The sequence below is a fragment of the Dioscorea cayenensis genome, chromosome 2 (genome assembly GCF_009730915.1).
Source record: "Dioscorea cayenensis subsp. rotundata cultivar TDr96_F1 chromosome 2, TDr96_F1_v2_PseudoChromosome.rev07_lg8_w22 25.fasta, whole genome shotgun sequence".
Classification (NCBI taxonomy): Eukaryota; Viridiplantae; Streptophyta; class Magnoliopsida; order Dioscoreales; family Dioscoreaceae; genus Dioscorea; species Dioscorea cayenensis.
The window spans coordinates 15,982,566-15,991,918 of record NC_052472.1 but is presented as its reverse complement, the minus strand read 5'-3'; the positions used below and the strand labels follow the sequence as shown (position 1 = coordinate 15,991,918).

General features: G+C 41.7%; 2 non-coding genes across 2 annotated transcripts; one reads left to right on the top strand and one right to left on the bottom strand.

Annotated features, from left to right (window-relative positions):
- The first annotated feature begins 733 nt into the window (after positions 1–733).
- Positions 734–840, top strand: LOC120281219. The gene has a single exon (XR_005542518.1). It is a non-coding gene; the product is annotated as a small nucleolar RNA R71 (small nucleolar RNA).
- Positions 841–4,362: 3,522 nt separating this feature from the next.
- On the bottom strand, positions 4,363–4,469 carry LOC120280942. The gene has a single exon (XR_005542456.1). It is a non-coding gene; the product is annotated as a small nucleolar RNA R71 (small nucleolar RNA).
- Positions 4,470–9,353: the final 4,884 nt, after the last annotated feature.

Here is a 9,353-nt window from a genome sequence, read left to right as displayed (position 1 = left end):
TAGTCTCAGTATTACTTGACAAGTTTCCTTGTGGTCTCTCTGATAGAGACTTCATGATTTGTCCCACTTAATTTTCTAAATTGTGCAATGAAGCGGTATGGTTATGAAGTGTAGCCTCGACCGATTGGAACCGTGTATCCGAAGATTGCACAAATCTAGTCAAGGCTTTCTCTAAGTTGGTCATCTAGGTTTCCAAGTCTGAAACTCTATTCTCCATGTTCGGGGCTTGCTGTTGTTGAAAACCTGGTGGTGCTATGGCCTTTTGTTGCCCTTTGTTATTCCATGAAAAATTAGGGTGGTTCCTCCACCCTTGGTTGTAGGTGTTACTTTAAGAATTACCTTGTACCCTTTCCGAATTGCCCACAAAGTCTACTTGTTTAGTCGGGGATGAAGTAGCAATTGAAATTGGATAATTAGACGGTATATGTGAACCCCACAACCATCATAACTCATGATCGTGACCACCCTCAGTGAAGTCAACGTATCCAATTTCTTGCTCAATGCCTCTACTTGGGCTGCTAAGGATGTAACCGCATCAATTTCATGGAGGCCGGCTACTTTATTCTTTTTCCTTGCATTCCATTGGTAGCTATTCATGGCCATTTCCTCTACCAACTGTTGAGCTTTTTCAAGTGTCTTGTTCCCCATTGTACCTCCTACGGTGGCATCTAGAAGTTGTCTTGTACTTGGATTCAACCCATTGTAAAAGGTCTGAATGATCATCCATTCGGGGAAACCATGCTGTAGAAAATTCCGCAAGAGGTCCTTGAATCACTCCCATGTCTCAAACAAGGATTCAAGCTCCATCTGAACAAATGATGATATTTTATTACGAAGCTTCGCCGATTTCCCCGAGGGAAGTACTTTGCAAGAAAAGCTTTGACCATTTCATTCCATGTCATGATGGATGCTCATGGTAAAGAATGTAGCCACTGCTTTTCTCTTCCTTTTAGAGAGAATGGGAAAGCTCTTAATCTTATAACATCATCAGTAACATTGTTAATCTTCAGCATGTCACAAACTTCCAAGAAGATTTCAATATGGTTGTTTGGATCCTCATCGGCCAAACCATTGAACAGTGTCGACTGATGTATCATTTGGATAAATGCTGGTTTTAGCTCAAAGTTTGGTGCTGTAATCGGGGGCCACGCAGTGCCGGATTGTGTCTCCAATACTGACGATCTGGCGTAATCAAAAAGTGTTCTCTGTTGTTCATTCTGTTCTGCTATGTTGTCAGACCCTTAAACTTCCACTTCAACTAGATTTGACGGTTCTTGCACGGGTTCTTTACCCTTTTATCTGTGTGTACGTTCAAGTTCAGGATCACCTTCAATTAATATCGAAGGATTCATTCGGGTCATAACATGCAGTTGCATCAAAACAAAGAAAACAAATCAGAACGATGATAGAATAAGAAGATGTGAAGTAGAATGAATGACGAATGGCTAAGATAACAAAGTCCAAAGTATCTCTAAATGCCTACTCCCCAGCAATGGTGCCAAAAACTTGACAACGCTCCTTGCTTGTGACCCGCAAGTGTACGGGTTTGTCGAAGTAATAAATCCCAAGTGAGTGGGGTATCGTATCCATAGCAAGTAGGGAATAAAAACACTAAAATTGCTATCTAACCAAGCGACGATGAATAATGATTGTGTTGATAAAGTGTAATGTATGAAGAAATAAAACAAACAATCACCTCGGTATGTTTGCTATCTACGTCATATATATGGCAGCAAGATCGGTCTGGATGACTTCCACACCATTCTCGAGCCTTTCTAAATGATCATAGGTTCAAGAAGAGCAATGTGCCAATATCGGTGGCATCTCCTCAACTGTTGGGGGGACCTAGGTCTCGATAGGTGTAGGTTACAATGATGAACTTGGCTGTGCTTGTGTATTAGTAATAAGAAGTATTCTTTTCTTATATTGAGTATTACTTTTCTCAGATTTTGTCGTTTATTCATGTGTATTTGTGTTCTTTTGTGCATGAAGGGTTGTGGAGACAAGTGTGGAAGAAAAGAACCAAAAGTTGATCGTGGATGCATTTTGTTGATGAAATCTTTTAGTGAACAAATGAGAAGACACAAATTGTGCCCAAAGACATGTGAGTGTGTGCCAACCTCCATTGGGCTGAAGGGAATACATAGTTTGAAGGGGCACAAAGGCAGTAAGACTCATGTGTTCTAACTTGTGAAATGCTAGCAACATCTTCGTCAATGTGATTTTATTGATGACGCAACGCAATCTACTGCATGAATGTGTGCCGATTCATGTGGCCTCAATAAAAAGTATGGTTTCGAGAGCATTTTGGCAGAGTATTGTAGTAGTTACTGTAGCTAATCAATGTAGTAAAGTTGCTGTAGCAGTTACCGTTCACAGCTCACAGACATTCGATTATTGGAAATTCACATAGGCATGTGGAAATTCCATACGCTCGTGTCGATACCCGATTCTAGCCCTATTTAAGCCGTGATTTCAGACGTTTTAAAGGATTCTTTTCCCATCTTTTTCCCATCTTTGTAGGCGCTCGCAGCTAGAGTTTGGAGAGGCTTTGTTAAGGTTTTTGGAGTTGTTATTTTGCCTTCAAGACCGCATTCCTTCTGAAGATAGTTATTAGGGGACCTTTTATCTGCGTCAATTCAGTGAGATGTGCCCTAGGTTTGACGAGGGAACCTTTGGAGAAGGCGAGGCCACTCCACAAGACCATCGATACAGACTACAAGGGAGTTTTACTTATGGATTGCATGCTTTTAGATTCAATTTTATTATTAATTATAACTTGCTCCGTGGAGAGCTAAACCCCTAGTGAGTGCTTGGACTTGTAAACCATAGGATGATATTATCTCATTAACCTTTTATTATGTTTCTTTAATTGATGTTTTTAATTGAGTTCCAATCTTGAATGCTTATTTAGTTGATTTTCCCTTAGAGTGACACTAGAGTTGAGAATCCATCTTGCTAATTTTTGTGGATGAGTGACACACCATGAGGGTTAAACAAAGCAAGGTTGGAGAGGGTCGAGAGGGTGAATTGAGAGGTAGCAAAATGTCCCCTTTCCCTTCTGGTGTGATTTATCCTTCCTCCATATTTCAAGAGTTCTTTGCGGTCACAATGAAGTGAAATGCTAAGAAAGAAACTCCGTTGGGGCTTAATTGCGCAAGCAAAAGAGTAAAGCCTTGAAATAATCATTAGTGTTGGGGCTTAATTGTGACCAGGTGTCTTTCGCCTGGACCAAAGCGTTAGATATATATTAGGGAATAGGGTTTATCACTTGGAGTCCCAAGAGCTTCTTGCAACCCCACACAGTTTGAGGTGTCGAGAATATTCCTTTCCACCAGGGCATAGTGTAGGATTAGTCTTGGTTGACCTTAGGTTTAGGACCGTGTGTTATAGGATTTCCATGACTTAATAAACATCAGTTAGGAGACATAATGATTGATCTTGCACTTGAAACAGTAATCCTAGGGAGAGCAATGTCTCGGTGCTCCACTTTCTATCGATTGCCTCTCTTATTATTCTCTTACGTTTCTTTCTTATTTTCTTTTATTTCTGTTGCATTGATATTGTTCACACCACTCTTGAATCATCTTCATCATAGTTAAGTAGCAATCCCAATGTTTTTGATCACTATTCACTGTGGATATGACTACCCACTCACTGGGGTACTTTATTACTTCGATAACCTGTGCACTTGCAGTACACACTCACAATGGGTGTGTTATGTTTTTGGCACCGTTACTGGGGAATAGGGATTTTGGAAATACATTGCACTTCGCTATTTTAGCTATTCATCACTTGTTCTATTTCACAATTTCTTATTTTTCCATTGTTCTTATTTGTTTACTTTTCTTTGGTTTAAGCTCTAGGTTATGACATTGGTTGAAGGTGATGCAGACATTGGAAGAAGAATTCATAGAACCTATGCAGGAATAGTCTAATCAAGCTGAAATAGAAGTTGAAGAGTCTGATATTATGGCAGAATAGAATGAGCAGTAGAGGATACTCACAGATTATGCTAGACCTTTAGTTCTTGGAACGCAGTCTAGTATTATGTGGCCACCAATTATGGCTCAGAATTTTGAGCTTAAGCTAGGCTTCATTCATATGTTACAGTAGTTAGCACAGTTTTAGGGTTTGGCCGATGAGGATCCAAACAATCACATTGAGAACTTCTTGGAACTGTGCGATATCCTCAAGATTAATGGTGTTATAGATGATTCTATCAAGTTGAGGGCCTTCCCATTTTCGTTGAAAGGAAGAGCGAAGCAATGGCTACATTTATTACCTAGAGCATCGATCACCACATGGGAGGAAATTGTAGAAGCTTTTCTTTCCAGATATTTCCCTCTCAAAAAATCTAAAAAGCTTAGGAATGAAATATCCTCTCTTATGCAAATAGAATTGGAGTCTCTTTTTGATACATGGGATAGGTTCAAGGAGCTCCTGCGGAAATGCCCTCAACATTGTTTTTCCGAGTGGATAATTATTCAGACTTTCTATAGTGGTTAAACCGAAGTACAAAGCAATTACTTGATGCTGCAGCAGGAGGTACCTTAGGAAGCAAGACCCTTAAAGAAGCCCGACATCTCATTGAAGAAATGGCTATGAATGGTTATCAGTGGAACATGAGGGATGGAAGGAAGGTAGCCGGACTTCATGAGATTGATGCAGTTACATCATTCGAGGCCAAGTTGAGTCATTAAGCAAGAAGTTAGACACTCTAACTTCTCCTAGAGTGGTGGCTGTGACTAGTTGCACTGGGTATGGTGGAAGACATGCTCCATCTGATTGCCCGATTTCTGTTGGTGGTACATTCTCAGTGGAATAGGTTGACTTTGTGGGTAATGCAATGAGAGGTCAAGGAAATCCATATAGCAATCAATACCTACAATCCGGGGTGGAGGAGCCACCCAAACCTTTCTTGGAGTAATCAAGGGCAATAGAAGATTATGGCACCGCCGAGTTTAAAACAACAACAATAACAAGCCCCTAACATGGAGAATAGAGTTTCAGGGTTGGAGAACCAGATGACCGACTTAGAGAAGCTTTGACCAAGTCTATTCAATCATCAGATAGAAGATTTCAATCGGTTATGGCCACACTTCGCAACCACACCGTGTCATTCCATAACTTGGAGAACTAAGTGCGCCTAATTTCTAAGTCACTCTCGGAAAGACCTCAAGGGAGTTTGCCAAGCAACACTGAAACCAATCCAAGAGAACATGTGAAGGCAATCACTTTGAGAAGCGGTCATGAAATTGATGGTACGCTCCCAAGTGAGAAGACCAATGTTTAGTCACCCGAGGTCATGGAGGTTGAGGAAATCGCAAAAGAGAAGGAGGTGGCACCCCCACCTTACAAGCCAAGAATCCCTTACCCTTCAAGGTTGAAGAATGACCAAAATGATGAGCACTACAAGAAGTTCTTGGGTCTATTCAAGCAATTACACATAAACATTCAATTTGTAGAGCCGTTGTCTCAAATGCCACGTTATGCAAAGTTTCTCAAGGACCTATTGACCAATAAGAGGAAGTTGGAGGAGAGTGCATCTGTGATTCTAGATGCTTCATGTTTGGTGATGTTGCAAAATAATATGCTGAACAAGAAGAAGGACACTGTAAGTTTTATCATTCCATGCAACATTGTTAATTTGGGAGAAGAAAAGGCATTGGAGGATTTAGGGGCTAGCATTAATGTCATGCCTTATACTTTCTTTCAGAAGCTAGGTTTGGGAGAGCCTAGGCCTACTCGGATGACACTTTATTTGGCGGATCGAACAGTTAGGCATCCAAGGGGCATCATTGAAGACGTACTTGTGAAAGTTGACAAGTACATATTTCCTATAGACTTTGTAGTGTTGGATGTGGATGAGGATGTCAATATTCCGCTGATACTTGGGAGGCCGTTCTTGCGCACTTCCAAGGCTCTTATTGACATGGATGACTGGGAGTTGATTTTATGAGTTGGTGATGACAAGTTGACATACGGCCTCGTCGAAGCCATGCGACATTCTCTTGATTTTGATGATACTCTTTATTTTCATGATACTACTGATGAGTTAATTAATGAATACGTGCAGGAGATGATGTGTCCGGACCCATATGAAGGGGTGCTAGATCAAGAAGTGGAGAATAAAGAAGTCTTATCTCTTGGTCTAGAGGATAAGATTCAACCTACCACGGGGATCATGAAGAGGATGATCCAAAGATGAAGGGAGCAAGGAGACACCATAAGTAACGGTCCAAGGCTAATGGGGATGTGCAAGCACAGAGTAAGGGTGATGAACCCTTGTGTCGTAACAAGCTCGATAAGTCCCACTCTACCTTGAAAAGTTTATGTTCATCATGCTTTTAGGTTGTCAGTAAGAAGGAAACCTTCATTTATTAGCCTCCGTGAGGTAAGAAGAGGTACATCAAGCTTAGTGACGTTAAACAAGCGCTTATTGGGAGGCAACCCAAGTCTTTACTATTTTTCTGGGTTTTAGTTTAGTATTTGCATGAATAAGAGCTTTAGTATTGGTGTCTTAATCTTTAACATGCTATCGTTGTGTTTTTCTTGTGGATTATTGGTGTTGTCTGTGTGCTTAATTGTGATTGGTGAAGTTTTTTGGTCATTTAACTATGTTTTTCATGATTCTCTGGTCATTTTTTCATAGCATAGGCAGGCTTTGTGTGTGCAGAAATTTTTTGCAGAGTTTGTAAATTTTCTAAGTCATCCTGAGAAAACACACGACCGTGTGGAATTACCACATGGCCGTGTGTTTCCATTTAGAGCTCATCCCGAGAGGACACATGGGCGTGTGTTTGCCCCTGTGAATCGCCTTGTGACAGTCATAAGGCCCCTATGGATGACCCTGTGAATGGCATGCGGGGGGTGGGTAATTACCACATGCCGGTGTAAATCTCTACAGAGAGTTCTCCTCCATCCTGAGAGCACACAGGGGCGTGTGAGTGCTCCTCTGAGTATCCTTATGAGTATCCACAAGCTCATGTGGAATTTCCACAGGGGCGTGTAGAGCACTTAGCCAAATCTTCAAGTGGGCAGAGAAGCCACAGGGGTGCGTGGGTGCCCTATCAGTCTGGCACACGGGTGTGTGGAATTTCCACACGCCCATATGGATACGTTCAGAGGTAACTCAAGCTATCCTGAGAGCACAAAGGGACGTGTTTCTGCCCTTGTGGTGCCCCCTATTTAGACACATGAGTGTGGGGAATTTCCACACGCCCATGTTTATGTACAGAACTCAAAAGGCTGTGATTTTTCATTGTAAATCTCCTTTACCTTTTCATTTTCACAGCCCAAAGATCCACACCGGCGTGTAGAATTTTCACACGACGGTATGGATTTTTGCAGAATTGATTTGTGACTTTATTTTATCGATTTTCTTTTCAATTCTCACAGATATGGACCCAGGACTACGAAAGCGGCCGGCAAGCATCCACGAGAGTTGTCTCCCGAGCCTGAGTAGTTGGAATTTGTGATCCCTGAACACTTGGTTCAGTTTGAGTGTCTATCGTAGCTCAAGTTCTGGCTGTCATGTTTCCCAGACTTGAATACACTCAGTGAGATCTAGAGAGGAGATGTGGTCTCTAAGGAGGTTGATGAGCTCCTTTCATTCGGTAGCTAGTGCAGGTTACTGTCGATTCGAGAGCTAGCTATTCTGATGCTCGTGTTAGAGGTGCTCTCGTTATTCGAGTTTGATCACTCATACAATTGTTTCTTGAGTATCAATACTATATAATTCAGAGCATTTAGACAGTACTACAACATGAGTGTCTCACAATTCTTGATCTGGCTTGGATTGTATGATGTTGCTTTCACTGATATAGAGGAGTACGCATAGTTACAGATGGACTATCCCGGTAGTTTGACTCCGCACAGAACTTATAGAACATTGTGTGGCCAAGGTCAGTATAAGCCGGGGGTGTCGAAGGCCACATGTCTCTCCCAACTGAGCTACAGATATATCCACGTAGTCCTGATCAAATCGGTGAGCGGTCGCAATGATAGTACCGGAGTTTTGAGCGAACATGAATTACTTTACTTACACTCCATGGTACAGAGCGAGAAGCTATATCTTAGGCACATTGTGGCAGAGTATTTGAGACATCATGGGCAGTATGCAAGAGTAGGGGTGATTTTCTCAGGTCTGTACATCACCAGATTCATGATTGGGATGGGTTTATTGGACACTATTTATGGGGCCGAGAAGACGATTGTACCATCTCTCCTTGGTGTAGATACTATAAGACCGATGGCCATGGTGCGCAGATACAGAGATGGGGTTTATGTGATGAACATGTCCCCACCAGAGCCAGTCAAAGCCGAGGGAGATGCAGTTGAGGGTTCTTAGCCCGCGCAGGAGCCACAGAAGGTGTAGTTTCAGACAGAGGCACCCTCGAGAGCACAGGAGCTACCCCCAGTGCAGATATTTTCTCCTACTCGAGGCTATAGTCAATTTGAGAGGCTCGAGAGCACTGTAGGGGTACTATAGAGTGTCATGGCTGAGGTTTGCATGACACAGGTTGTGAACCACATTGAGGTGATGACACGACTTGATAACCTACGACAGTTACTTGAGAGAGACGTGACCTTGCCATTTATTTTGAGACCCCAGGCTCTACCGATTCCACCAGCATCTCCAGCACCACCATTCGTAGTTTTAGCAGCACCGGTTGATCCACCAACATCATCTTCTTCACTAGCAGCAACAGCCGAGATAGCACTAGGCACCGACGCTTGAGGGGTCTTTTACTTTATGTTTTTCATATTTTATTTTTGCATTTTATTTTGGACTTGTACTACTTAGAAAGGATCTTCATTCTGAGTTTATCTTTTATTTTCAGTTGCTTCGAGTTGTATTTCATTTCTATATTTTTATAAACTCAAGTTTATTTTGTTTTTGTTGAGCTTCACTGAACCCCCTTATGTATACGTGTAGATGGTCTTGGCAGTATGAAAATTGAGGAATAGTCATAGACACGGTCAATGTGACATTCACTTGGCCGTGTGTGCTCCTCAACCCATTGGAACTCAACCCTCAATGAATATAGCTCCATCAAATGTACCACTAGGAGTTCAAAGGAGTATTGTTTCAATTGCCCACCTCCAAATATGGTTTTGATTGCTTTATATTCTATTGTTCTTGCATGTGTAAATTGAGGGCAATTTACATCTTAAGTGTGGGGAAGAGTTCACATTACACATGTTCTATACTTCTGCTTTCATTGTTCATACACATGTAGCCAATGGCAATTCACCTTAGATGCAATGGTTGTATTCTTAAGTTTAGAGGAATTTTTAACATTGAATGGTCCCATACTCTTGTTTTTACTTGAATTTTTAGGAATTTT